The sequence below is a fragment of the Miniopterus natalensis genome, chromosome 4 (genome assembly GCF_054644295.1).
Source record: "Miniopterus natalensis isolate mMinNat1 chromosome 4, mMinNat1.hap1, whole genome shotgun sequence".
NCBI classification, from domain to species: domain Eukaryota; kingdom Metazoa; phylum Chordata; class Mammalia; order Chiroptera; family Miniopteridae; genus Miniopterus; species Miniopterus natalensis.
In genome coordinates this window covers 33,254,469-33,280,498 of record NC_142084.1, presented here as the reverse complement: position 1 = coordinate 33,280,498, position 26,030 = coordinate 33,254,469, and the positions used below count along the sequence as shown (strand labels likewise).

Genomic DNA, 26,030 nt, shown 5'->3' with positions numbered 1-26,030 from the left:
GCTGAGACCATTAGCTCAAAAGGCCAACCTCAAATTTCTTCAAGGCCAGTTGCTTTAGATGTAGCAGAGATAAGCAGGCGTTTAGGCATTTAAAGCCTTCTGGCTCTGCATACTCCACAAACTACACCCAGCATCCACGAGCCATAAATGAGATAAAACTTGGGACTGGGAACAGACCCCCCCCCACACACACACTGCTGCCCTTCAGACACCCCCAGAGCTCCCTTACCTTCTTCCCCTTTTAGTTGGTGGCCCAACCTCTTGCCTTTGAAAGGTCACAGGCTGTGAGGGGTAGCTCCTCACATACACCCTCTCAAAGTGGCATCGAAGTAAAGCTCATCGTGTGCTATTGTCGCATTACTTTTTACCTTCATTAGTCCCCAAATCAGTTCAACTCACTGCAGTCAAAGTTAAAAACATGGGCTTTCTAACTTATTTGGATTAATAGAATGTTTAAAAATGTAAATAATATTTTATTTTTTTAACATATGAAACTAATTAAACCTAAATAAAGAGTCATATGTCACATATTTCCCCGTTTCTCTGAACAGATTCAAGCTCAAGTGAAAGGAAAAAGATCTCTTCTGATACAACTGGTTTAAATAACAAACAAAGAAGCAGCACTGTGTTTGTCACATAAAGAGAATCTTAAAGATGTAGAGCAATTTCCCAAAGCATAACTTCTTGTACAACCACATCCCTAAGCCTGTCTATCACTAAACCATATGGTGCGCTTGGGGACTATGGAATTGAAAATCCTATGATGATAGTATGAGGGAAAGGGGGCGATCTTCTCCCTAAACCTCTAAATAAAGTCTGCATTTTTTGAGTATCAGAATCAGACTGGAAAAAGTCCCATAAGCCCCTCCTCACTGAATAAGTTTCATCACACACGTTTACCCCCCCAGAAACCGTCCTAGAAGCACGTTCTCGCACCTTAGTCTTAATTAAGTTCCTTTCTATGTTTCCCATTAATTATAACACTTATTTGAAATTTTTAAATGATCTATTTTCCAGTTTTTCACCCTCTCTAATTGTTAAATTCAATAAAATCAATACCTATGTCTTTTATCTCTTTACTCTTATGATCCGTTATATTTCTTGTTACTGTTTCTGGCATAGAGTACTTTATTTTCTTTTTTAGTGTATGGATTAATGAACTGATATTTTTTTTTTACTTCCTCCTTTTCACTGTTGAATTGAATTCTTTCATTAGAATTATTCTATTAAAATATTCAATTACCAGGCAATTGGGCAAGCATAATGTCCATTATTGTTAGAGTGTCTGAGTAGGGATCGTATCAGAACATCCTAATTTTGATAAAGAATTAAATTTAAGTAGAAATTACAAGGCTTGATCAATTATAGCTTTCAGTAAAATTTTGGTACCAGGTTACGAATCAGTATCAATCATGTCACAATGAGGGCATTGAGTTAGTTAAGGAATGTACCTAAAAAAGCAACAAGATAGGAATAACATGGCTTTGGGGAAGAATTGAATCATTACAGAAAAATTTATAACCAGGGAAACACAAAGATTATCTACTAGATAATTACAGCTATCTCTTGACAAGTGTTTCTGGGTCTGAATTATTTAAAAGCCTCTTCATCTTTTCCTCGAAAGTTAACCTTTCAAATGGAGGTCACATAATTTCCCTTCTCAGTAACCTCTTTTGACTCACTGTTGATTACAGAAAAAGTTCCCTGAAGACTTTCCACAGGCCACCTTTCAGGTTCTAACTACTATATCATGTTAGCCAACAGACAAGGGCTTGATATTGTCATTTCTTTGTAGTACTTTGTTAGTGATGAAGCCTAATCATATTTTAGAAACAAATAACTTAGTTATATTATTTATTTTTCAAGATGTATGTGTGTGTGTGAAGAACACAAATATTTACACCTTATGAAAATGCAAATAAATTTTTAATATCAAAACCTTTCCATTTAAAAAATAACAATAGTCCTGGGTGGTGTGTCTCAGTTGGTGGAGCGTTGTCCCATGCACCTAGAGGTCACTGGTTCAATTTCCAGTCAGGGTACTTGCAGGGGTTGTGGCTCAATCCCCAGTAGTGGGCGTGCAGAAGGCAGCCTTTTGATGTTTCTCTCTCTCCCTCTCCCTTCCTCTCTCTCTAAAATCAATAAAAAATTTTTTAAAAATAAAAATAATAAAAAAGACATTATTTGAGAAAAAGGAGGCATCTTTGGAATCTAGAGTATTTGTTTGGTTGCCCTGTTACAATTAATTGCCGTTACAATCAACCACATATTTAAAAATTAGGTAAATGTAAATGTCCATATTAATATACCGCTTATTTTAAATTTCATTTTAGGATATTTTCACTTATTTTTCAATATAGCCATACATGTTTCAAACACTTAAAAAATTAATTTCAGGCTTTCATATACTGGACTATTTTTATAGGAAAAAAATCTTTATTTGCCATGGAGATATATTTTAAAATTGAAGTGTGTACATCTCAGCAAGTTGTAAATGTTCTTCTTTTAATGTATAAAGAGAAATGTTCCAGAATCCGAGGCTATTTGCATTTACTTCTTACTAATGGGCTCATTTTTCACTCCTGCAGGTAAAGGCTAGAATAATTCCCTCACTGTGATTCATCGCTAGATACACACTTAATCACATGGTTGTATTAATAATTTTTGTTACACTTTATGCCTTAGTGATTTTAAGATTTTAAGATTCATCATTCTGTATCTTGTTGGGCAACACTTCTCTTGAGAAAAACTAAAAACTGAATTCATTTCTCAACTTTATTGAGACATAAGCACCCTGGTTATGTGCAGTTGGTCATGTCTGCCTCCCTTCTGCATTTACCTCTCAGGGCCTTCTTCTGGGAAGTAGGCAAAAAGGAAATCTGAACTTACTGTAGATATAGACAGGTTAGAAATCATCTACAAAATATTCTCAAGAGCTAAGGTTTGAAGATGTCTGGAGACACGTGCACGAGAGAAATGGGTGAAGGAATAAAAGAAGTTTGAACTGAGAAGAAGATGATTAAAGGAGACATGAAAATTTTTTTCAAATATTTGAGAACCAGGAATTTGAAACAGTCTCATAACTTGATGAATGCTTACAGAACATCTGTAGGCTCCTAGGGGTTAACAACAGAATTGGGGGAGATGCCTCAAGGAGATGCTAAGCTACAGAGGAACGTAGTATGCCCCCAAAGGGGAAGGCTTCCCAAACTTTAATGTGCCTTTAAATCCCATGGATGCAGGCTCCAGGTTTCTTCCTTTCCCTTCTTAACGAAATGACAGGGCAACCAACTGGGGGCAGTGAGAAGCCATCATCTGTGAGCCAAGGGGAGAGGCCTCAGAAGAAATTCGAACTTGCAGCAGCCGGACTCTGGTTTTCTAGCTTCCAAAGAAGTGAGAAAACTAATTTCTGTCTTTTAAGTTGTGATATTTTGGCAGCCCTAGAAAATTAATACACTGTCTATCATAGGGAAAAATTATAAAGCTTTCACATATAATTGTAAAAAATGTTGATCCGGCCGGACGTCACTCAGCGGTTGAGCATCGACCTAGGATCCAGGAGATTGAAGTTCGATTCCCAGTCAGGGCACAGGCCCGGGTTGTGGGCTCAATCTTCAGTCGGGGGCGTGCAGGAGGCAGCCGATCAATGACTCTCTCATTATTGATGTTTCTCTCTCTCTTCCTCTCCTTTCCTCTCTCTGAAATCAATAAAGACATATTTAATAAAAAATTTTTTTTAAATGTCTAAATAAAGATATAAGGTTTCAACATATTTCCAAAAATATTTTGTGTGCCCTAGATCTCATTATATATCTATATACCATATACAGGGTAGGGCAAATGTAGGTTTACAGTTGTTTGTATGGAAAATAGTACAATAATTAACAAACAATAATACAAGAATAAACTCTGTTTCATGTACTCATAACTGTAAACCTACTTTTGCCCTACCCTGTATATAGGTATATTCCATATCCATATATATATATAGAGAGAGAGAGAGGGAGAGATACATAAAGACTACATTTTTTTTTTTTTTAATCATCACCCAATTTTCCATTGCTTTTCAGAGAGAAAGAGAGAGAGAGAGGAACATCTATGTGAGAGAGACACAGGGCTAGGGACGGAGCCTGCAACCGAGGAATGCACCTTTTCCTGGAATCAAACCCAAGACCCTTCAGTCCACAGGCCAAAACTCTAACCACTGAACCAAACCTGTTAGGGCTGAAAACAATTTAAACTCAGCTTTGGAGAAGTGGATTATTTTAAATTCTATATACTGAAGAAGAACTACAGACATGTACCAAATGTTCACATAGTCTAAGTTAAAGCATGGATTGAATAAAACATTCACATTTTTGTATATAACCTAAAATCAAATATGACTTAAAAGAATAATTTATTTTAAGCTAAGATAGTAGCCTTACCAAATATTTATATGGGACAGCATTTACTGGGCTTGTTTCATACTTTTCCCACACACATACTGAATAAATGACACTATTGCAATTCCACCAACCAATTTAAACACTCAAATAACTGAAAACTGTCACAAAAGAGGCTACTGCTGCTTGTACTTTTCCTGACTTGTTTAGTGTTAATTCCCAGAGTTGTATAAGAAGAAAAATGTTATGTATAATCTGAAATTGACACTTTGGGGCTTCATGAGAGTTTTTTGTTGTTGGTTATGTTTTTGTTTTTGTTTTGTTGAAAAGTAGAGAAGTTTTTTTTCCTCTACAATTTTTCACCTTTTGCTCTTCAATTAGCATCCCCATGACAAGTTCAAATAAATCCAAGGAAAAAGCTTACTAAAAATAAAGGAGTTTTCACAATATAAATATGTGATGTTTGGAAGCAAAATTTTGGGCAAGTTTATCCATGTAAAGGAAAAAATTCTGATCTGAACTGTGGGAATTACCTAAATTACCTAAATCTCCATAGGATCAAACCTGAGTAGTCTTTGATACTAAAGTTTACTATTACGCAATACTTTCAAAATGCAAGTACAGCATATTCAAGGCACAGTATTTCACAGTTAAATGCTCTTTTACTTTTACACCTAGATATCCCAATTTTGAATTCTATAAATATATGAACAAATAAACAGGAATGTTAAACAACAGTTAGCAACTTCACTGATCATGATGTAAAGTATGTTCCAAATTATTAAGTTAGGTCTTTAGACTTGCATGATACCAGGATTCCGGAGCAGATTCAGTATGTTAGCTGCTGTTAGTTTTTCTAACGTTTCCATCCAACACATTTGTTTTTGACAGGAAACACGTATTTCCCTTAGCTGACAAAAGGCAGAAAAATGGAAATGCCTCACTAAGAGTCCTTTTATAATCAAAAGGCTTCATTTTGATTATAAATAAACTGCCAATTAAGGCTCCATACATATGTTTATTACTTCCTTAAATGTTTACTGGCTAGAATTTAGGTAGCTCTGAGAGTCTTTGTTTTTAAATTGCAAGGTCATTTTATTCAGAGAACATTTTGAACTATAACACCGATCTGACGTTATAATAAGCAGTGTCAGGTCTGACTTTGCTTTGTTGTAATGCTTCACCATTAATTGGTCAAACAGATTAAATGAGATCCCTCAGCAAAGTGCCTAACACGGCACAATCCAGGATAAAATTTGATCTGCGTTTGAAGGTGCATTCTGAAATAGTAGAAAAAAAAAAAAAGCCCCCCCCCCATTTTTTTTTAGCCTTTACACAAACAGAATAAGTGCAGATACACCTAGGATGCATTATCATGTTCATGCATTCAGTACGCACACTGAATTATCTCCCAAATACAACACTTCTAGTGGTGGTTACTAACTGAGTAAAATCAACCTATCTTTTTAACATAAGGGATCCAAACAAAATGCAAAGGTTTTGGTTAATCAAATGTCAAATTTATACAGAGCAAATAAAGTGCTATTCAGTTTCTGCATTTTAGTGGGTGTGCACCGGACACTTAACAGTATTTATATTTATGAAAATTCAATTTTCAGAGAATGTGCAGCTTCCATCTTAATTCATTCAGAATGAATTTGTATTTAAAAGGAAGGGATGGACAATAATTGTAAAGTTGTTTGCTGCTCTTAAATCAATTCATGTGCCGATGCTTGGAGCTCCAGCTGCGTTATCAAAATGTAGTGTCTGGCTCTTGAATTTTCCAAGGCAATCAGGGAGATCTCTGAAGGACAACAAAGGAATGGAAAAGTCTCGAGTGTGCTGCTGCTGCTGAAATGAATGCAAATGGCATCTCCATTCATTTCATTCACAGTAATCTGTCACCTTTTAGTTTCTCTTTCCAGATAGAAACAGGGGATAATACTAGAAATAGTCATGCATAAGTGGACAGGGGCTGACCATTAAAATGTTTACCATTTCCAGAGCAATGCCTGCAGATGTTACAAAATTGAAACTGGATAGGTGTTAGAATTGCTGCCGGTTTCTATTCATTTGAATGGCAGCAACCCAGAACTCTGCTTTATGGTTTCGTGTGGAGGGGCAATCCATTATCTTTTTTCCCTCCTATCTGGGATCAAATAGTATTTCTGTGAGGATTACATCCCTGTGGTAAGCAGCAATGGGACCAATACTATGAGGTTTGAATATCAAGTTTATTTCAAAATTCAACTCCTTTACAATTGCACAGTTCGCTCCGAAATTGAAATCCCAGTTATGTAATTGATTTTTAAAAGTTTTGAATAGGAAAATCTTCCTTCAAAATAAGTATCAAAAAGACTCATAGGAAATAAAAAGTAGCAGGAGAGGAAAAAAGTAGATGTTTTTGTATTATTTAGAATTCTTAAGATTGTATGGATGCCAAATAACCGATATTTACATACTGGTTTTGTGGAAGTAATTCTATCAGCACTTTTTCGTAAATGAGGAAACTGAAGCATAGAAAGGTTAAGTATATTTTTTCCAAGATTCACATACTTTGTTAGCCTGAGGTTATAACAATGTTTCTTTGGAGACAACAATCTACCTGGCTTTGAATGTTGCAGTTAACATAAAGCCCATAAAATAGTCATATTTGTTTTAGAAAGAAACCTTTTTCTCTAAAATATAAAATGTAGTGAGTTTGGTAGTAAAAGAAATGTATAATATTATTACCAGGCATATTTTATTAAATTATACAATATTATGCCAAGGAAACAACTCTTAGTCTCACTTGCAGAGGGAAATCAGATTGTGTGTAAATGATTTTACTGTTTCTCCCCAATCCTTATTTAGTACAACATTCTAGAAAGACTTGCTTAGTATGTGCTGGTTTCTATATTTTTTCATCTTTCTTAAACCCACTTGAGTCAGACTTGTAATCACAGAAATTTAAAAATACAGGAAATACCGACCCCAGTGGATGTCTGGAGCAGCTAATTGTGCCGAACCTTATATATACTATATTTATTCCTATACGTATATAGTTATGATAAAGTTTAATTTATAAATTAGGTACAGTAAGAGGTTAACAATAATAACTAATTGGAAAAGAGAACAATTGAAACAATGTACTGTAACAGCGTTTATGCGAATGGCTTTGGGGCATTATTAATAAACTAAGGGTGGCTTGAATGTAAGCGCTGGGACGCCGAGACATCCATCTGATAACTGAGCCTGCTCCCTAGTGACTAACAGGCTGGGAGCTTCTATAGCATGAAGACACTGAACAAAGGAATGACTCACACCCTGGTCTAGACAGGGTGGGATGGTGTGAGATTTCATCACACTGGAAAATAGCGTAATTTAGAACTTGTAAAATGTATCTTTCTGGAATTTTCTCATTAATATATTTGGACCCTCGGCTGACCACAGGTATCTGAAACCAAGAAAACAAAACTGCCAATAAGGGGACAGGCACTACTGTATTTTTGGCAGGGTTATCAAACATTCCACATGGCAAGCTCCGATGGCGAGTTCTCAGTTCTCATGGTACTTGGCCTAGCGGTGTCTGACTCAGTGGGCCACTCTTTCCTTCTTCAAACAGCTCTTCGCTTGGCGGGTTAGGAAATCGCCACCTCCTGGTGCATTTCCACCACGGGGGGAAATGCCCTTCCTCCCATTCTCCTTGAGCCCATTTCCCTTCAGTTTTCTCTCCTCTAAACAGCTGAGTGGTCTAACATTTCTATGTATATTCTCTCTTTCCTAATCCTTTTTCGTAACTTTGAACGTCACCTATATATTGATGAGACCTTCCTTTCTACCTAAAACCTGAGTAGATTTGTGCATCTAACTGCCTGCTTGCCAGCTCCGCCGGGAGTTCTAAATAGGTTTCGTTACAGGTCCAAAGTTCACGTGTCCACGCTTCAAAAGGCCAGAACTGAAACTGTCAGAGTTTGGAAAAGGCAAGGTTTATTGATTGGGAAGGCACCAACAGAGAATGTAGGAGACCTAATCCTCAGATCTCCCTTACCAAAATACAGAGTTCAGGCTTCTTTTATGTCAGGGAAGGGAAAGTGGGAGGGGTTGTTCTGTCAACTCCAGGCAGAGTTCCTCTAAAGAGCAGCGTGCCTATTGCGAGGCCTCTGCAGGCTTGAGGAAGGCAGTCAGAGAGGGAGCCTTTCATTCTGTCTGTGTCTCAAACGTGACATGCTTACAGTGCAGACCCAAACTTAATCTCGCCCTCCTCCCCACCAATCCTGATGCTGTCTCCGCCTCCCAGTCAATGACAAATTTACCTTTTTAGACATCTCCCCCCTTCCCTTCCTTCTTTCTCTCTGTAACTCATAGGCAAATATACTACTTGTATGCCTGCCTGTAAGTTCTGGTTATAAATAATATTAGGATATTATTATATGAAATGGTCCTACTGCTACGTGCCTGTGCGTATTGGCTTGACAAGGAAAATGCAATGGAAGTTAGAGGCAAGTCCTCCGGCCTCCCCTTCCAGGCAGGCTGCTGCCCTTAAGCCTCCTTTGTAAGTAACACAGAGCATGTCAGGCCGCTCTAAGTGTTAGACGCCTCCTCGGCATTTAATGAGCGTGTTTCCAGGTCTCAGAGTAGGATAAGAAAATAATCAGACCTTTGAGGGTAATTAAGTGGATTTCTGAACATCTTCCTATCAGGCAAAACTTAAAAGGGAGATCTAGCCATTATTTTCCTCAAGGGTACTGATGACATAACAAAAATAATAAGTCCAAACTGGGCTCTAGGTTAGAAACGATGATATAAAAAGAAACAGCAAGGTCAAAGGGAAGTAAGTCATGAAGGTGGAAAAGTTAAGACAGAGAATCGGAATCAGAATGGAAGCTTGGTAAGGGATCCCTGCCATAGTTATAAACCTAAAAAGAATGCTGAGCATAATTTCCTTTCCTTCCTCCTTCCCTCCCTCCCTCCCTCCCTCCCTCCCTCCCTCCCTCCCTCCCTCCCTCCCTCCCTCCCTCCCTTCCTTCCTTCCTTCCTTCCTTCCTTCCTTCCTTCCTTCCTTCCTTCCTTCCTTCCTTCCTTCCTTCCTTCCCTGCCTCCCTCCCTCCCTCCCTCTCTTTCCCCATCTCTCTCTCTCTTTCATGATGTATTTAGTGTGCAAAGAGTAAAATATTGCAAAAATAATTCCCAGTTGGTGTTGTAAGTTATTTCAAAGATACAGCAGCTTGAGAATAAAAATTATTTTTTCTCATTTCTTTCTCAAGTCTGATGTTAAGTTGTTTAGTGGATGCAATATGAATTTCTGTTGAGTCTTTGTTCAAGTAATCTTTGAGTCTTAAAAGGTATATGAGGAATCTGTGAGATTCTAATTTTAAACTGTCTTCAAACATCATACACAAACTGAATGTAAGCATATCTTTGACTAATAAGCAGCATTTGCCAAGGTGTATAATTTTTTTTTTCTTGATAACTGCTTCTATAAGCTTGGGCAGGTAATCAAACTCTGACAAGCATTTTCTTTTTCGACCAAAAATGATAGAACAATTACACGGCACACCACTTGCCTCCAGATTGCTCCCATTGAACAGGATGAGGTGATTTTTCCACCATCTGATGTTTTAAGCATCCATGGATAATTGCTCCAAAGTCTTATATTTAAATGATCTTTAGAAGATAACACTTTCCAAATCTCCGTCCCAGAATGTTATGCAAGTAGCATTTTTACATAATCTGCATAAGAATATAGAGTTTCACTAAATGTTGCTGGGTACCAAATGTGATTTAAAATGTGTTATTAAAAATGTAAGCTTAATTTGACAAAAATATATTTCATATCTTTTCTATGGACTTGGTATTTATTTCTTTCATTTCTAAACAACTGTGTTCCTTAAGATTAAACAGGGTCCCCACTTAGAGACACAGTGAAGTATATGAGATGTTTACCAAAAGGTTACTAATGGTCTCAGGGAAACTTAACAATCATCTTTGTCTACTTGATGGAGATATTACTTTGGAAGACAGTAAACATTTTCCCCTCATTCTCTAATAAATCATTGGAAATGTATAATATCCAGAATTAGTTTTCTTACCTAAAAATGACATGAGGTAAACATGTCTAGAAGATATTTGCAGGCTCTCATGCATTTTTGTGAATGATTTGCTCTCTATAGTTTGACCCTTGGGTTTGCTGATCTTTACTTAATTGAAAGTTCAAATTTAAGCTTATTCTGATCTTAAGGAATAGGTGGTTTATTATGATCCATCAAAGTAAAAGTTTTACAAAATAAATGTGATAGTTTTCCACTTCCATATTAAACCTATATTGTCCCCCAGCTATCCTTGTGAGAACCTCACTACCTAGTCACCCTTCACTCCAGCTTGATCTTCTCACTCTAAATATGTCCCACTTTTTTTCAAACTATTTTATTGTATATGATACCAAGAAGGCAATACAATAAATAAAAAATGAATAACTCATTTTATTTATTTAAAAAGTGTCTCAAGTGCTTTTATTTTGCAAAGAAAAGCTTTAGGCCCTAGGGGTTACAATAATAAAACTAACAAAACCCCTGGTTTCATGAAGTTTACATTCTCATGGGACTGATTGATAATAAATATTGTAAAATAATGTCAATAAATGATAAATGCATTGAAGAAAAATAAGTGGAGTAAAAGAATGAGTGACTAAGGGTGCTATTTTATTTTATTTTATTTTTTAAAATATATCTTTATTGATTTCAAAGAGAGGAAAGGAAGGGAGAGATAGAAACATCAATGATGAGAGAGTCATTGATCAAGCCCGCAACCCGGGCATGTGCCCTGACCAGGAATTGAACCCTGATCGCCTGGATCCCAGGTCGATGCTCTACCGCTGAGCCATGCCCTGCTGGGCAGGGTGCTATTTTAGACAGGATTATTTGGAAGGAGTTTTTTGTGGAGAGGATGAGACATTTAAGCAGAACCCTGATTGAAATTTGAGAGATGGCCAAAGGTATATGGAGAGGGGGGATATTTCTCCTAGAGGAAACAGCAAATCTAAAAGCTTTGAGGTAGGAGTCTGCCTTCATGTTTAAGTAAAAACAAGACCACAGTAGCTAAAGGAGAGATAGCAATAGGAGGTGATAACAAGACAATCATATAGTGTTTTGTGGCCCAAGATATGCTAAGGATGTGAATGCTATTAGCTTTGGAGGGGTTTTAGAAGTGAAAAGGTATGATCTCAACTTTTCAATTTATTGATTAGCTGCTCCCTAAATACACCTGGTTTATTTGTTGTTGAAACGCTTTTCAACCTCTACTTGACTAAGAATAGACTTTTTAAAAAATTTATTCTCTATGCATAACACAGAGATTGGCAAGATAATGATGATGACAATTTCCTGAAAATGTCACATAACAAGATAAAGCAACTAAAATAAAATCAGTATTGAAAGGGTGATTCATGAAAAATGAAAATCTACCAAGAGAGAAAAAAACTACTGACTTGTTTAGAAGTTGGTGATGTAGATACCAAAATTGGAGTATGCCAAGGATGCGGTATATGAGGCCATCAATAGGTCTAGAGAATATAGGGATTGGAGTTTATTAAACATAACCCTGAGGCATATTAAATTTTTTAAGATTTTTAAGCAAAAATTGATTCTAATTAGGCAGCGCCAAACCAGAAGTGGTTAGGAACACTCCACCTACAGGATTTCAGAGAAACTTTTATAGAGAAGAGGCTGAAGCAAAGTAAGGAGATTATTGATGGATTGCAGTTTAAAAACTAATTGTATGTATGGTATTGGTTGGTCTTACGTTGTGATTTCCTGACCTTGTACCATTCATAAGCTTAGGTTTTGCTTTGTTTATCATGTAGGCTACCATGACATCAGAGCTACTGCCTCTAATGGCCTCTTTGTTTAATTAATTTGACAAGTTAATGGTCTAATGTTCTACGTACTACCTGAATACAATCATTTCATTTTCATGTTATTTTGTGCAGAGAATAGTTTTATATGATCATAGAAATAAGTAAATAGGTATAATTATAAACATGCATTTGTTTGTTTGAAGATAGCAACATATTATTATGAATATTTTAAAAGTTCTTGCAATCTATGGCCATTATATAACACTAGGGCGAGTACTTCACTTTATGATACTGCTCTTGGAGCAGTAACTGAGAAATGTTAAGTCTGTTATACCCTCAGAACAATACTGTCAGATGGAAGACATCTGGAGTATATTATCAAGCTGTATATTGTAGACCGCTCTTAAAATCTGAAGGTAATTAGGCGAAGACGATAAAGAGTAAAACCATGTTTATTGAAATAAGTTTAACAAGAATATGGATAAAATTGTAAGAACAATCTGTTCTAAAGCAAGTGTTACCCTCAAATAAAAAGCTTTAAAGGGTTATGAATTTTAATGGACTGTTCTTAAATAATGTGGTTGGTGATTTTAATGAAAAGTGCTAACTTAGTTTTTCATATATAATTCTCCCAATTGTTTTACATAGGAGCTTTTTGTATAGGTTAGCAACTTTTTTGTCTAGGAAAAAAAGAACCTATAGAAGAAACATTACAATGTTCTCTTCTCTCATAAGCAAATTATATTTCACATTTTCTTAATGAGATTAACAGAACCATTTTCCTTCTTGGATATTGCTGCAGTATCTGCCATGTTAATTTACAGGTAACATTATTTAAAAAGAAACATGCTGCCATTAATATCAATAATAGCAATTTGTTTAATGTCTGCTACGTATTTTTCAGTAATCTAAACATATTTTTAACTTAGTAACATGGCAAATGGTGGAAAAATCTGTTATTACAAGCATAAGGTAGACATATATAATCCTTAGGCTAAGAAAACTAAACTAATATGTTTTATACCTGAATAAAATTTAATCAATGTTTTTAAACTACTTTAAAACTTTCAAATCATAGGAGTGCCAGAAGAGGCTGAAAGTAAGCAAGGGTTAGAGAACCTGTTTGAAGAAATAATGGCAAAAAACATCCCTAACATGGTGAAGGAAAAAGTCATACAAGTTCAGGAGGCACAGAGAGTCCCAAGCAAGAAGAATCTAAAGAGGCCCACACCCAGACACATCATAATTAAAATGACAAAAATTCAAGACAAAGAGAGAATATTAGCCCGGCCGGGGGTGGCTCAGAGGCTGAGCATCGACCTAGGATCCAGGCGATTAGGGTTTGATTCCTGGTCAGGGCACATGCCCGGGTTGCGGGCTCCATCTCCAATGACTCTCTCATCATTGATGTTTCTGTCTGTCTCTCTCTCCCTCTCCTTTCGTCTCTCTGAAACCAATAAAGATATATTAAAAAAAAAAAATTAAAAAAAAAAAGAGAATATTACAGGCAGCAAGAAAAAGCAATCTAGTCATAGTTGTGGACTTTAATGCCCCACTGACTTCATTGGGTAGATCTTCCAGACAAAAAGTCAACACAGAAACAGTGACTCTAAATGACCCACTAGATTAGATGGATTTAATTGATATTTATAGAACATTTCACCTTAAAGCTGCAGAATATACATTCCTCTCAAGTGCACGTGGGTCGTTCTCAAAGATAGACCACATGTTAGGACACAAAGTCTCTACAAGTTCAAGAAGATTGAAATCATATCAAGCATCTCAGATCACAAGGGCATGAAATTAGAAATCAACTATAGTAAAAATACTCAAAAACATTCAAACACAAGGGAGATCAATGTTTCTCACCTCTCTGTTCTCTCTCTCTCTAAGCATGTCCTCAAGGATGATTAAAAAATAAAAAATAAAATATGATTTAAAAACATACACACAAACAAATGAGCCTTTTTTCCTAAAAAAAGGAAGCACAATTTTACACACACAGACACAGAACCTCAAACAGAGACGGCTTCTAAAGTAGATTAGAGGAAGACCGAGGTTATAGGACTATCAAAACTTGGTTTATAATAGCATCCTTAACATGAAAAATCTAATAAGTTCCTTTTTTTATTCCTTTTAATTGTGTCAGAAGGGCTTTAGTGCTAATACCTGTTTGCTGAAGAGTAACCTTTTTAGAGTACTTCATCCTTAATTCCTCTTTTAGAAATCATTTCACTTTTCTCGGAGCTGACAACATCCATCACACATTTCCTTTCAAGCTGAAAATATACACAGGGAGTTTTGAATTTTGTGAACTCTTCTATTATTAAGTTTCGTCAATTGTCAGCATCCGTATTCCATTCTGATGATGAATAGAGGCATTATATTTCAGCATTAAAATGCAGTTAGGGCTGTAATGAGCATCATTAGGGACTCTAATGGGAATCAGAACTGTATGTCATTTTATTCAGGTTTTCTTAAGTTTATTTGTGTTTTATAAAATATTTTACATGTTTCTACCAAGCAGGTGGGAGTAGAGTAGCATTGTGATGTTAGAGATACATATATAACTAGCATTTGAACACATCTACTCAGAAAACATTTTGTTTCAGTCCTATCTAGTTTATTAACTCTTACCTTTAGCAGCCTTTCAAAACAGAGTAACGGTCTCTCCTAACACATTTTTGCTTCCAAGTTCTTTCTTATAAATCTAGTCTGAGCTTCTAATGAATATACATTTTAAAATAAATATTGGACATTTGTATACTTAAATTGGAATAGATTAAATTATCTATAATAGAAGTGATAAGAAGTTTGACTCATAGAATGAATTGCCCCTTGATTTTCCCTTAGAAATTACATATATATGTCTGTCTGTAGAAGTTATGGAAATATATGCTGTCATACCTCTCAGTCTTCTGTGTGATACGTTGTGTTTTGTGACCACTGATATATTTATGGAAAGTTATTAGGTATGACTTTAATAATGTATAGTCCTATACAGGTTAAACACAGGCTAAAATTCATTGCTTTAAGCTCATTTTCAATGTATTCTATTTTTGGTTAACTCTTACACATTAAGAAAACTTCTTAAAAGGAAAAATAACTTTTTAGAATTTAATCTTTATTCTGTCACTTCCTACAATTTGTATGTAAATACGGTTTCTGAAGCTTTCTGTGATATATAATGATGTTTTCTTAATCAAAAAAATTGGGTGACCCCTCCGTAGTTCATATGCCAAGTTAACTATTTCGGCACCCTTCACTCCCAAATTAAAGCATTAACGGTTAGACTTACTCTGAAGAATTACCTCTAGTCCTCTGAAAAATAGATTTTAATGGCAATGAAAGAATATAAGAACTCCCAAATGAAATATCAAGCACAACTTGGACATTCCAGTCTTACTGCTGTCTAGGGAACAGAAGTGGAAATCAATGTCTGATAGAGTGCCAAACGCAAATCACCAGTGAAACAGAAGCATTGCTCTGGGTATAATAGCAAACTCCATAAGGTGACGTCTGCTAGGTGACAGGCTCCTGAAGGACACTTCTTAGACTCTCTTTTGAGTATGGTATCCGATAAAAGTAGTTAAGGTAGAAATAAGAAATCACATCTTTATTTCTAACTCACACTGTTTATTTAGAAATAGATGCAAATTTAAGCGCGAAGGATATTTTCCCAGATATTCTGAAACAGCCCAGTGGACCATACGTATTTTTTCTTCATAGTTGAAGCTATTATTTCCAGCAGCATTACTCACTATGAAATAATATGATAATATGTGAAACATAACAAGTATGCAGGTTAAAAACAACTTTTAATGAAAAAAGATGAGAAGATAAAAAGAATACGAATATCAGGTTTTATATTCATTTGTTCAATTGTATCTTTCTGGTCATTTCAATAATTTAAAATTTATTTCCCATATTTTAACTGTACTAAAAACCCATCACTGGAATAGCTATCACAAATATAAATCATTTTATAAAAACTGTCTAATATTAAATTTTAAAATTACTATGATTTTTCATGGACCTTAGTTGTCACATTCAGTAACTCGATGCAATGATATTTTATCTCTCTATGAAATAAGAAAAAAAATATCACACACACATCCATCCACTCATTATTACTGTCACTTTTAGAAGATGCAAAAATATTAAAAAGTAAATGCTCCATAGTCTATCTCTATATAGAAAATTCAGCTGACTAATTCTGGGGCTACAGTGAGTATTTTCCTGTCACCGGAATCTTTGTTTTATCAGAGTTTAACAACTATGAATAATTCTGTTTTCCGGGAGACTGACCAGCATTAGCCACCATGCCATCCTTTCTAATATTTTCTTTTCATTTTTAAAGCTGAGCAATAGAGAAAGCTCATGCCTTAGAAACACGGGTTTCATTTTCTGTTTAAATAACTATTTTCTTTTTAGATCCTTTAAATACACAGTGGGTGACACATCCACAGGTGATATTAGCCAGAAAAGAAAGCAGCCCGTGTCTGTTATTTTTATGCACACGCTTTAGGCGCTCATTATTCCATCCATGGAAAAGGTCAGGGACTATGCTGTGCCTTGATCAGAAAAACAGGATGTGTGAATAGGGTTGAATAATTCCTGGGCTTCATGTAAGCGTAACAATATTTACATAAGCTTTAAATTTAGTGTCACTTATTTTAAGTGGGAGGGGTTATTTTAAATTGGTTATCACCTGTCTAAGACCTTTCATTTCTAATGAGTTGTTTTAGGTAAGTAGTTTTATGACCACAGTCTGTTTTATCTTTTTGGTCCTGAAGTTGTTGGACCTCTGTGTGTTTTTTTGTTTGTGTGGTTTTTTTCTGATGGTATTTCCCTATACAGTTATGTTCTATGTCATTTAGTTAAAGATAAAGATTCAATTGATTGACAAAGTATGATCAAATTCTACATGTCATACAGTTACAAACCTGGTAAAAACAGCTGAAGAACATATAACGGGAGACTGATATTTTATATTAAAAGTTTATTCCCTGAGACTGCCAAGGGAATCAACAGGTATAAGAATCTCTAAAATAGGGAAACGATTTGAATGATTAAGTAGGAGGGTGGCATCCAAAGAAGTAAGATGTAGACAAAAACAAACAAACAAACAAACACAAAGGACATAGGACTACTTTTTGTCGTTCTTTGAAAAAGACTTTTTAGGTAACCACTTACAGCCTCTGTTTCATTGCTAATCTACTTCAAAAAACTCTTGTTCATCTCACCCTACCTTGTGTTCATGTTCTATAACCCAGGACAATAATGCTATCTAGATTTCTTTGATTTGCACAATGTAGTTAAACTTTCTGTTCCCTGTTTTGCAACTTTAAAATATTGAATGTAACAGTGGCTCTTTGTATAGTAGCAGAGATGACAAATGCTTTTTTTAGGTTTTCACCAATAGTCTTACTATTGGGGAAAAAACCACTGTGTGTGTCCAGACTGCTCGCATGCATGGCTGCATTGGATAAATTAATATAAAGAGCAATGTTCAACAAATGTAGCAGAAAAAGGCATGCATTGTTGGACAGCCGTGTTCAAGGCTATAAATTTCAGGAAACTTAATTCAGTCATGTGTTGTACAGAAAACACACGCACACACAATTTAAACAATATAGAAGATACAGGAAAACAAGGCAAACTTTCTCCAGAGAAGTTTGTTATCATGTGAGGTAACAAACATGCATACACTAAATTAGACATGAGATGAACTATCAGTGCTATAAAAATATTACTGTGGGCAATAATAGCACAGAGGTGGAAATATTGGAGGAGATGTGCATATATGGCATGTACTCTCATTCAGTATCATGCACTTAAATAACATCTAGATGATGATATACTCACACAGTACACACATACACATACCATACACACATACATATACACATATACATACACATACATGTATAGGCATGCACATACACATGCATATCTATATGCAGATGTGTAGTGTATATACATGCACACATACTCACATGTACATATATGCATTTATATGAAAGTATACATGTATATATGTATGCACACATACCTATTTCTGTCTTTAACTATATGTATACATATCCATATTTATATCCATATCCATTTCCATGTCCATGTACAGTGTGTCCTCTGAGCTTCAAACTCACACGCCCAGTTGCTTACAGGAGACTCCTTGGAGAGCTCACAGACTATCAGATTTAACAGGTCCAAGCTGAGCCTTTGAGCTATTATGGCTCCAACTGATTCCCTCTATCACTTACTTTCTCACGAAATGGCACCACTAGTTTATTCAGCTGCTCAGGTCAGGAGCTACATGTATTTGATTCTTTCCTTTTCTAGCCCCTACGTATCAGCCAACAGCAAGCACTGTAGATGTGCCCTTCAAAAAATGTGCCCATTAGCCGCACGGTGAAGATGTACCCATTTCACTGCTATGGCTGGCCGCGTCGCTCCCGCATCCATCAATCCCTTCTGCACTCTCCGGGGAGCATAAGAAAAAGAGCCGATCAGATCAGGTTGCTTCTTAAATCACCTCACATACTTCCTATTTCTGTTTTAATAAAATCCAACTGCCCTTTCTTAACCCAGCCCATCCCCTGAGCTCATCTGTTGTCAATCTTGTCATTGGATACTTTTCAGATCCTCTTTATTCTTCAGGATTTCTTAGGCATGTCATAACTTTGATTTCCACTCTTTAAATACCCTGAACTTCATATCTGAGCCAGTTCACCTCTGTGAGAGTCTTTCTTAAAATTCTACCAAAGTCAGGTCTCTGGGTCACTACTTCCAAATGGAAGGGTGGGGAGAAGAAATAGTGTGTGTCATGATTCCTTTTTTTGGCTAGGCCCTATCATAAATAATGATTGTTCTGTTCATTTGTTTATTTACTTATTTCTTGGAAGTATCTGTCTTGTTAACATATTCATCTTTGTTGTTGGGTGCTTGAATGTCATAGAATGTCATTTGAATGAATGGGTGCACAGGAATGTTCCAGGAACACCAGGAGAACAAAACAGCAGATTCTGTAAAGTACATAAAATGGTACATGGCACACTCACAATGAAGGACAAGTAATGGATGTTTAATGAAGAGACAGGAAAGGGAAACTACGATAATGGAAAGTTAAATTAGAACTTGATTGTGGAGCGCATTTGTGTTACTTTTTGAAAGCAGGAAGTCATCTCATAAGAAAGCACATTGTGAAAATAACTGATGCCAGCTTGGGGAATATGTTGGAAAGAGCTAAATGTCTGAACATAGTCCATGTAGGAGGCTGTTAGAATCATTCAGATAATTAATGATATTTGTTACTCAATAAGTAAAAATGTATATTTATTCTGCAGATATCGTCCCAGATGAAGTTTCAGAATGACTATGTCATTCATTCATTCATTCACTCAATGAAGATATTGGCTTAGATACTTTTTAATCTTAGGAACTGCTATAAATCTAGACAGGTTCAAGACATGGATGACCTATTTCCACCCTGGCCTCTAGGCTCTTTGACCCCTTATTTTCAAAGAATTTTCCTTTTCCAACATCTGCCATCAACTCCCACATTCACATATTCTGGGTTGTAATCACTTTGAAGGGCTCCAGCTCTGACATCAGACACTCTCAGATCCCAATACACTGTTTTCTCAAACACCCTAACATTGCCTGTCTCTACCTTTTTGAGAATATCCAATTCATTAATTTCCATGTTATTTTTCTGTTTATTAGATATTTTTTGTGCACAAATCTGTTGTAGGGAACTCTAAAATTCTCACATGTGGTTTAACATCACTTGACATAAAATATAATAATTTTACTCTCTCACTCAAATGAGGTTAACTGGCTATGATTATTGTCAGTTGTTTTTAAACGTTAACCAAGATTACTTTGCTGAGAAAATTTATGAGAAACATCTAAGTTCTTTAAACCTCAGTGCCTAAAACTTTGCTTTTACAAATTGGACTTTCCCACTTTTCAAGTTGCTATAAAATAAAGGGAAAATATACCTTAGTTTTCTAAGGAAGTAAAAAACATTTGACAGAAGATCACCACGGAGCCACATTTTATAACCTGAGGGAAACTATAAAATGGATGTGAACATTCAGCCTGCTCCTGGTTCCAGGTCTAATAGCTTATACAGAATTGGCTTAAAGGCTCCGAAAGAGAGATGACATGTGACCACATGGTTGATAGATTCATGCCAACTCCGGAGCCTAGACACATTCAGAAACTCAGAGAATCCCATCTTTATGGAAAGTGCAGAACTCGTGTGGATAGGACCTTGGTATTACAGGGAGCAAGGGAAGCCTGAAAACATTTGCACTATTAGTGTCATTTGTTGCTCTCTAGTTCCTACTCATTTCAGGAAAAATAAAATCAAACACATTTTTCTCCAGAGACAAACGAAATCTAATTTTTCAAATCCTACAACAATGTTCTATTGAATTATGTTTATATTAAGTTGTGCATAAATTCGCTTATTATTTTCTCAATGTGCTAAATCCTTGTATCTATTAGTTTATTAATCATCCCTATACAGCTAAAACCTAAATTCTAGATGACTCCCTAGTTCCACTTTGTTCATACTTGTGTCTGGGTTGCCAGGGATCACTAAAGATCATCATTCAGTCAGGCAACTATGAAGTTACCCTCATTCTGTTGAACAGGGTCCATCAAACTGCTCAGAAATTCCACGAGAGTTCTCTAAAGAGGTTAACTGTTTAATTCTCTGGTTCTTTGTAATATTTTAAAGTATTTTTTCTTTTAAAATATTTGACCCATTCACCTTATCCTTATTTTTTTGCAGATTAACGTACCTCCCAATTTATAGAGAAAATAAAAGGACTCCATTTGAACTACCTCAATCTCCTGCCAAATGTGTGTGTGTGTGTGTGTCTATGTATATATTTAAGCTTCCTCCTGTGGTCTCTGAATTGGATGTTTTAAAAATCAAAAACCCCTAAAAAAGGATTTGATTATTTCTGGTAATCATTATCTAGTAAGAGCAGCCCTTCCAGCAGGTATTTTGGGATAGTTCACCTTGGAAGTCACTTACTTGTCTATGTAACCTCCTGCGTTGCTGCAGCCACAAGCCGAGGTCACATTGTGGAGCGTGTGACTCCTATGCAGTTTCAGGGGGAGATGAGCTACGTGAGTTGTGGGGATGGATAAGAAACGTTCAAGCGCCACTTTACACAATAGGTGTATGATATTGAGCACTGACCTACTCTCTGTAAGTTTCAGGTTTTGTAAATGGAGATTGTAGCACTACTTCACAGGATAGTAGTGCCACGAGGATAATCTTAATTCAGGTAAAGCGCCTTATGGATGTGTGGCAGAGTTGAGGCTCATTATACTGTAGAAACTATCTCAAATATTGATATCCATACGCATAAAGACTCCCTATTCCTCAGTTCAAGGCAGAACAGTCTCTCTCAGAAGGCATAGGGTAGTGTGAAAGGCACAAGGAGGAATCATAGGAATCTAGTTAGTAGAGTAATAAGAACAAGCGATTTTTTTTTTTTTTAAAAGACCAAACAATTTTAATAATAATTGTGATATATATATGTTTATGGGGGGGGGGTGATCAAAATTGGCAAACTGCCCCAGGACCAATCAGCATAAGTTGTCAGAGAAGTATTTCTATGTGGTCATGAATAATAATATTACACCCTAGCAGAGAGATGAGAGAGGTAGGCTTTATCCTTATAAATAAATCACATTTAAATGATGCTTATTCTGCCCAAATCATCTCTCCCATTATGTTAGTTACATCACTATTTATCAATTAATACCAACCAAGAAGTCCTCATCTCAATTTCTTGCTTTTCCTCTCTAATATAATATGTGAATATATTTAATTATTCACATATTAGACATTAAGACATAACTAATAAAGTGCCCTGAAACTCTTTGTAAACACTAATCTCAAGTTTCATAAATCCTACTTTTGGAACTTGATTGACCTAATTTCTTCTGGCATTCTGCTCATCTGGTTTCCCCTAAGTCTTTAACAGAAAACAAGGCCAATTTCTAATTTCGAAAAGCTAATACTCATTGGATTTAAATAATATCCTTTCCCAAATTCATATCACATATTCTAAGTATATCTGAAATATCTAATTACCATACAGAATAAGTTTTCCTTGCCTGATGTTGCTTTTTTCTGTGAGTGGCTTCTCTTGGAATAAGATAAAAAGCTAGGAATTGTGCTTCAAATTAGTGATTGCCAACAAAAATATTTTTAAGAATAATTTTCAGATTTTTTTCTTTGATATGGATTAATAAAATCTTGTTTAATTTCTTCAGCTACAAGTTTGTTTACATACATGTTAAATTATAATGAAAAGATTGTCAGAAAAACTTATTTTAAATCTAATGAAAAGAACAAATATTTCTTTATTAAGAATAAAGACAAATATCCATTTTTTGGATTATAATTGACATGTTTACTGAATGGAATGAAATTTTTACTCACTTTATATCTAAACAATATTAAAATATAGTACAAAGTATTTGAAAATTAACACGCAATGTCCTTATATTTAAAGTGTGAATTTCATTTTTACTGTAATTTTGGCATTTGTTAAGCTCTGTGTAACCCAACATGTGGTCAGTTATGGCAAGTGTGTTATATTATTGTTGGTTTATATTTAACATCTTTATTTTAATCCTCTTTGTATTATTATTTCTTCATAGGGTACATATTAATTTAAATTTTCCCATGTATTTACCTTTCCCATTTCTCCTCAGCATATGGTGTCCTGGCTTGCCCTATCTCGTTACTCTCTTTCATGTTGACAGCACTTTATTAAGAAATTAAAAGGAGAGCTAAGAGTTCAAGAGAAGATGAGAGTCAAGAGAGCACTATTAATAATGAACCTTTTCCTTGTCAGGCCCTGGAATCTAAATTTTGTCGCCTCAATCCAGCAAGTCTATTTAAAGCTCTGCTTAGCTTCTTAGTTTCCTGGACAGCTTCCCTTTCACTATGGCAATAGATAAATATCTCCCCAAAAGCTAAGTTCACGTCTCTGGGTTTTCTCCCCCCCTGGACCTCAGATTCATAAATCCTCACTTCTTTGGTTGTTCTTTAAAACCTTCAAACAGAGTCTTCAAGAAGATACTTTAAATAGTTTGTCCAGCTTGCCTAGCTGTTACATGAGAGAAGATATGACCGGACCCCCTACTCCATCATTGCCAAAAATAGGAACCTAATAAATGATTTTAAACTTAAGCCAATTAACATTGTGTTGGAAACACATCCCCCCATGCCCTTTTTAAAAATAAGTTCCATATCGTTTGTGGATGTACCATCTTGCATCACTTAACAAGGGAGAAATAGCCTGAGAAATGGGTCCTAAGGTGATTTTGTTATTGTGTGAACATCATAGAGTGCACCTACACAACCTAGATGTACAGCCCACTGCACACCCAGGCTGTATGGCACAGCCTATTGCTCCCAGGCTACAAACTTGTACAGCATGTCACTGCACTGAATGTTGTAGGCAATTGTACAACAATGTTAATGTTTGTGTATCTTTTTTTTTTTTTAATTTTTAAATTTTATTTTTGTTTAAAATATTACAGATGTCCCTTTTTCTCCCCAATGACCCGTTCCACCCAGTCCCATTCCCCTTCCCCAGTCCCTCTCCCTACCGTTGTCCGTGTCCTTGGGTTGTGCATATATGCATGTAAATTCTTTGGTTACTCTCTCCCCCTCCACCCACCCGCCCTCCTCCATCCCTCTGACATTTGTCAGTCTGATCTATGCTTCCATGTCATTGAATCTATTCTGTTCATCAGTTTGTTAAGCTCCTCTAATATTTGTGTATCTTAACATATCTAAAGAGAAAAGGTACAGTAAAATGGTACATCTTATAGGGCACTTACCATGAGTGGAGCTTGCAGGACTGGATGAAGCTCTGGGTGAGTAGTGAGTGAGTGTGAAGGCTTAGGGCATTACTGTACAGAACTGTAGACTTTAGAAACACTGTACACTTAGGTTACATGAAATAATTTTTTTCTTTTTTCAATAATAAATTAACTTTAGTTTACTATAACTTTTTACTTTATAAACTTTTTTATTTTTTTAACTTTTCAACTCCTTTGTAACAATACTTAGCTTAAAATATAAACACACTGTAAAGCTGTGCAAAACATTTTCTTTCTCTATATCTATTCTTCTATTTAAAAAATTTTAAACTTTTAATTTTTAAAACTATTTAATGAAAAACTAAGATGCAAGCACATACATTAGCCTAGGCCTATACAGGGTTGGGGTCTCATCAGTATCAGTCTTCCACCTCCACATCTTGTCCCCCTGGAAGATCTTCAGGGACAATAACACCCACGGAGCTGTCATCTCCTGTGTTAACAATGCCTACTTCTGTAACGCCTCCTGAAGGACCTGCCTCAGGTTCTTCTTGCTTGGAGGTGTCACTCTTTTTAGAAATATGTCCATGGTGGTTTGTTTGGTTTGTTTCTATTTTTTTTATCATAGATTTGCTTGTAAGCAGATAATACAGATAATACACTATGAACATTCCTCTCTGTTAATGAAAACCATTTGGTGTTGGGGTTGTTGTTTCCAGATCACTTAAGAAGCTTATTGCAGTCTACAAATGCTTCTGCTAAACCCTGCACTGTGAACATTCTTGAAGGTTCTTTTTCTTCTCCTGAAATTCTGTTTAACCTTGCTTCAGCTATGCATTCCTGTTCCAGTTCTTACAACTCTTCATTTGTTTCAGTCAGGAACCACCTCTAGGGGCTCCTCAGTGTCATCTTCATCCACAGTGAGGTTAAAAGCTGTTGGCCATCTCAACTGGAGCCTTGTTGACTTTTGCAACCTCTTCATTCTTGGCAGGTCCTTTGAAGTCATGGATGAACCTCTTGAGCATCTTCTTCCATATGCCAGTCTTACACTCCTTGATGACATCACTTCAAGCCCACGCCAGGTTCCTCATGCATCACAGATGTTGTAAGCTGACCAGAATTGCATCAGTGGTGTCTTCTCAGTGTCCTCCTCAGTTGTAACAATTGCCCAGGCAAAGGTCCTTCTCAGGTCATAGGCCTTAAAAGCTGCTGTAATTCCTTGATCCGTTGGTTGGACCAATGAGGTGGTGTTTGGAAGGAGAAATATTATGACATTAGGATAAAGATCACCAATAAAAGAAGAATGTACTGGAGCATTCTCGGCAATAAGCAAATCTTGAAAGATATATTATTCTTCCAAAATACTTCTCCATTTCCCTGGCATAGCCATTCAGGACGGCATCTTGGAAAAGGAGCTGGGTCACCCATGAATTCTTACTGCTCCTGTAGCTCACTGGTAGTGTGTGCTTATGGACATGCTTGAAGGCCCTGGGGTTCTCACCGTGCAGGATCACAAAGGGCTCTGATTCGTAGCCTGCAACATTGCCCCCAAGCAAGGCTCTTTTCCTGTCCTTAAAAGCCTTGAAGCCTGAGTTGGCCTCCTTACGGATGAAAGTCCTTTTAGGCATTCATTTCCAGAAGAGGGAGGTTTCACCCATATTGCATATTTGCTCTGGCGAGTAATTTTCTTTCACGTTAAGCTTATTCAGAGCCTTCAGAAATTCTTCAGCTGCCTTCGCATCAGCGCTCTCAGACTCACTGCTCATTTTCACATTACGTAATGAGGAACAATTCTTCAATCTAAACCACCCAGAACTAGCAGTGACTTAAACATCATAGTCAGATCCAGCCTTTTTTTCCAACATCACCAACAAATTTTGCTCTGCCTGTGACCTTCACGGTGCAAAGAGGAACACACTTCTGTGCCTTGTCTTCAATCC

General features: G+C 36.2%; 1 pseudogene; it reads left to right on the top strand.

Moving 5' to 3' along the window:
* Window positions 1–25,199, top strand: part of LOC107529745 (small ribosomal subunit protein uS12 pseudogene) — a 55,373-nt pseudogene extending 30,174 nt beyond the window's left edge.
* Window positions 25,200–26,030: the final 831 nt, after the last annotated feature.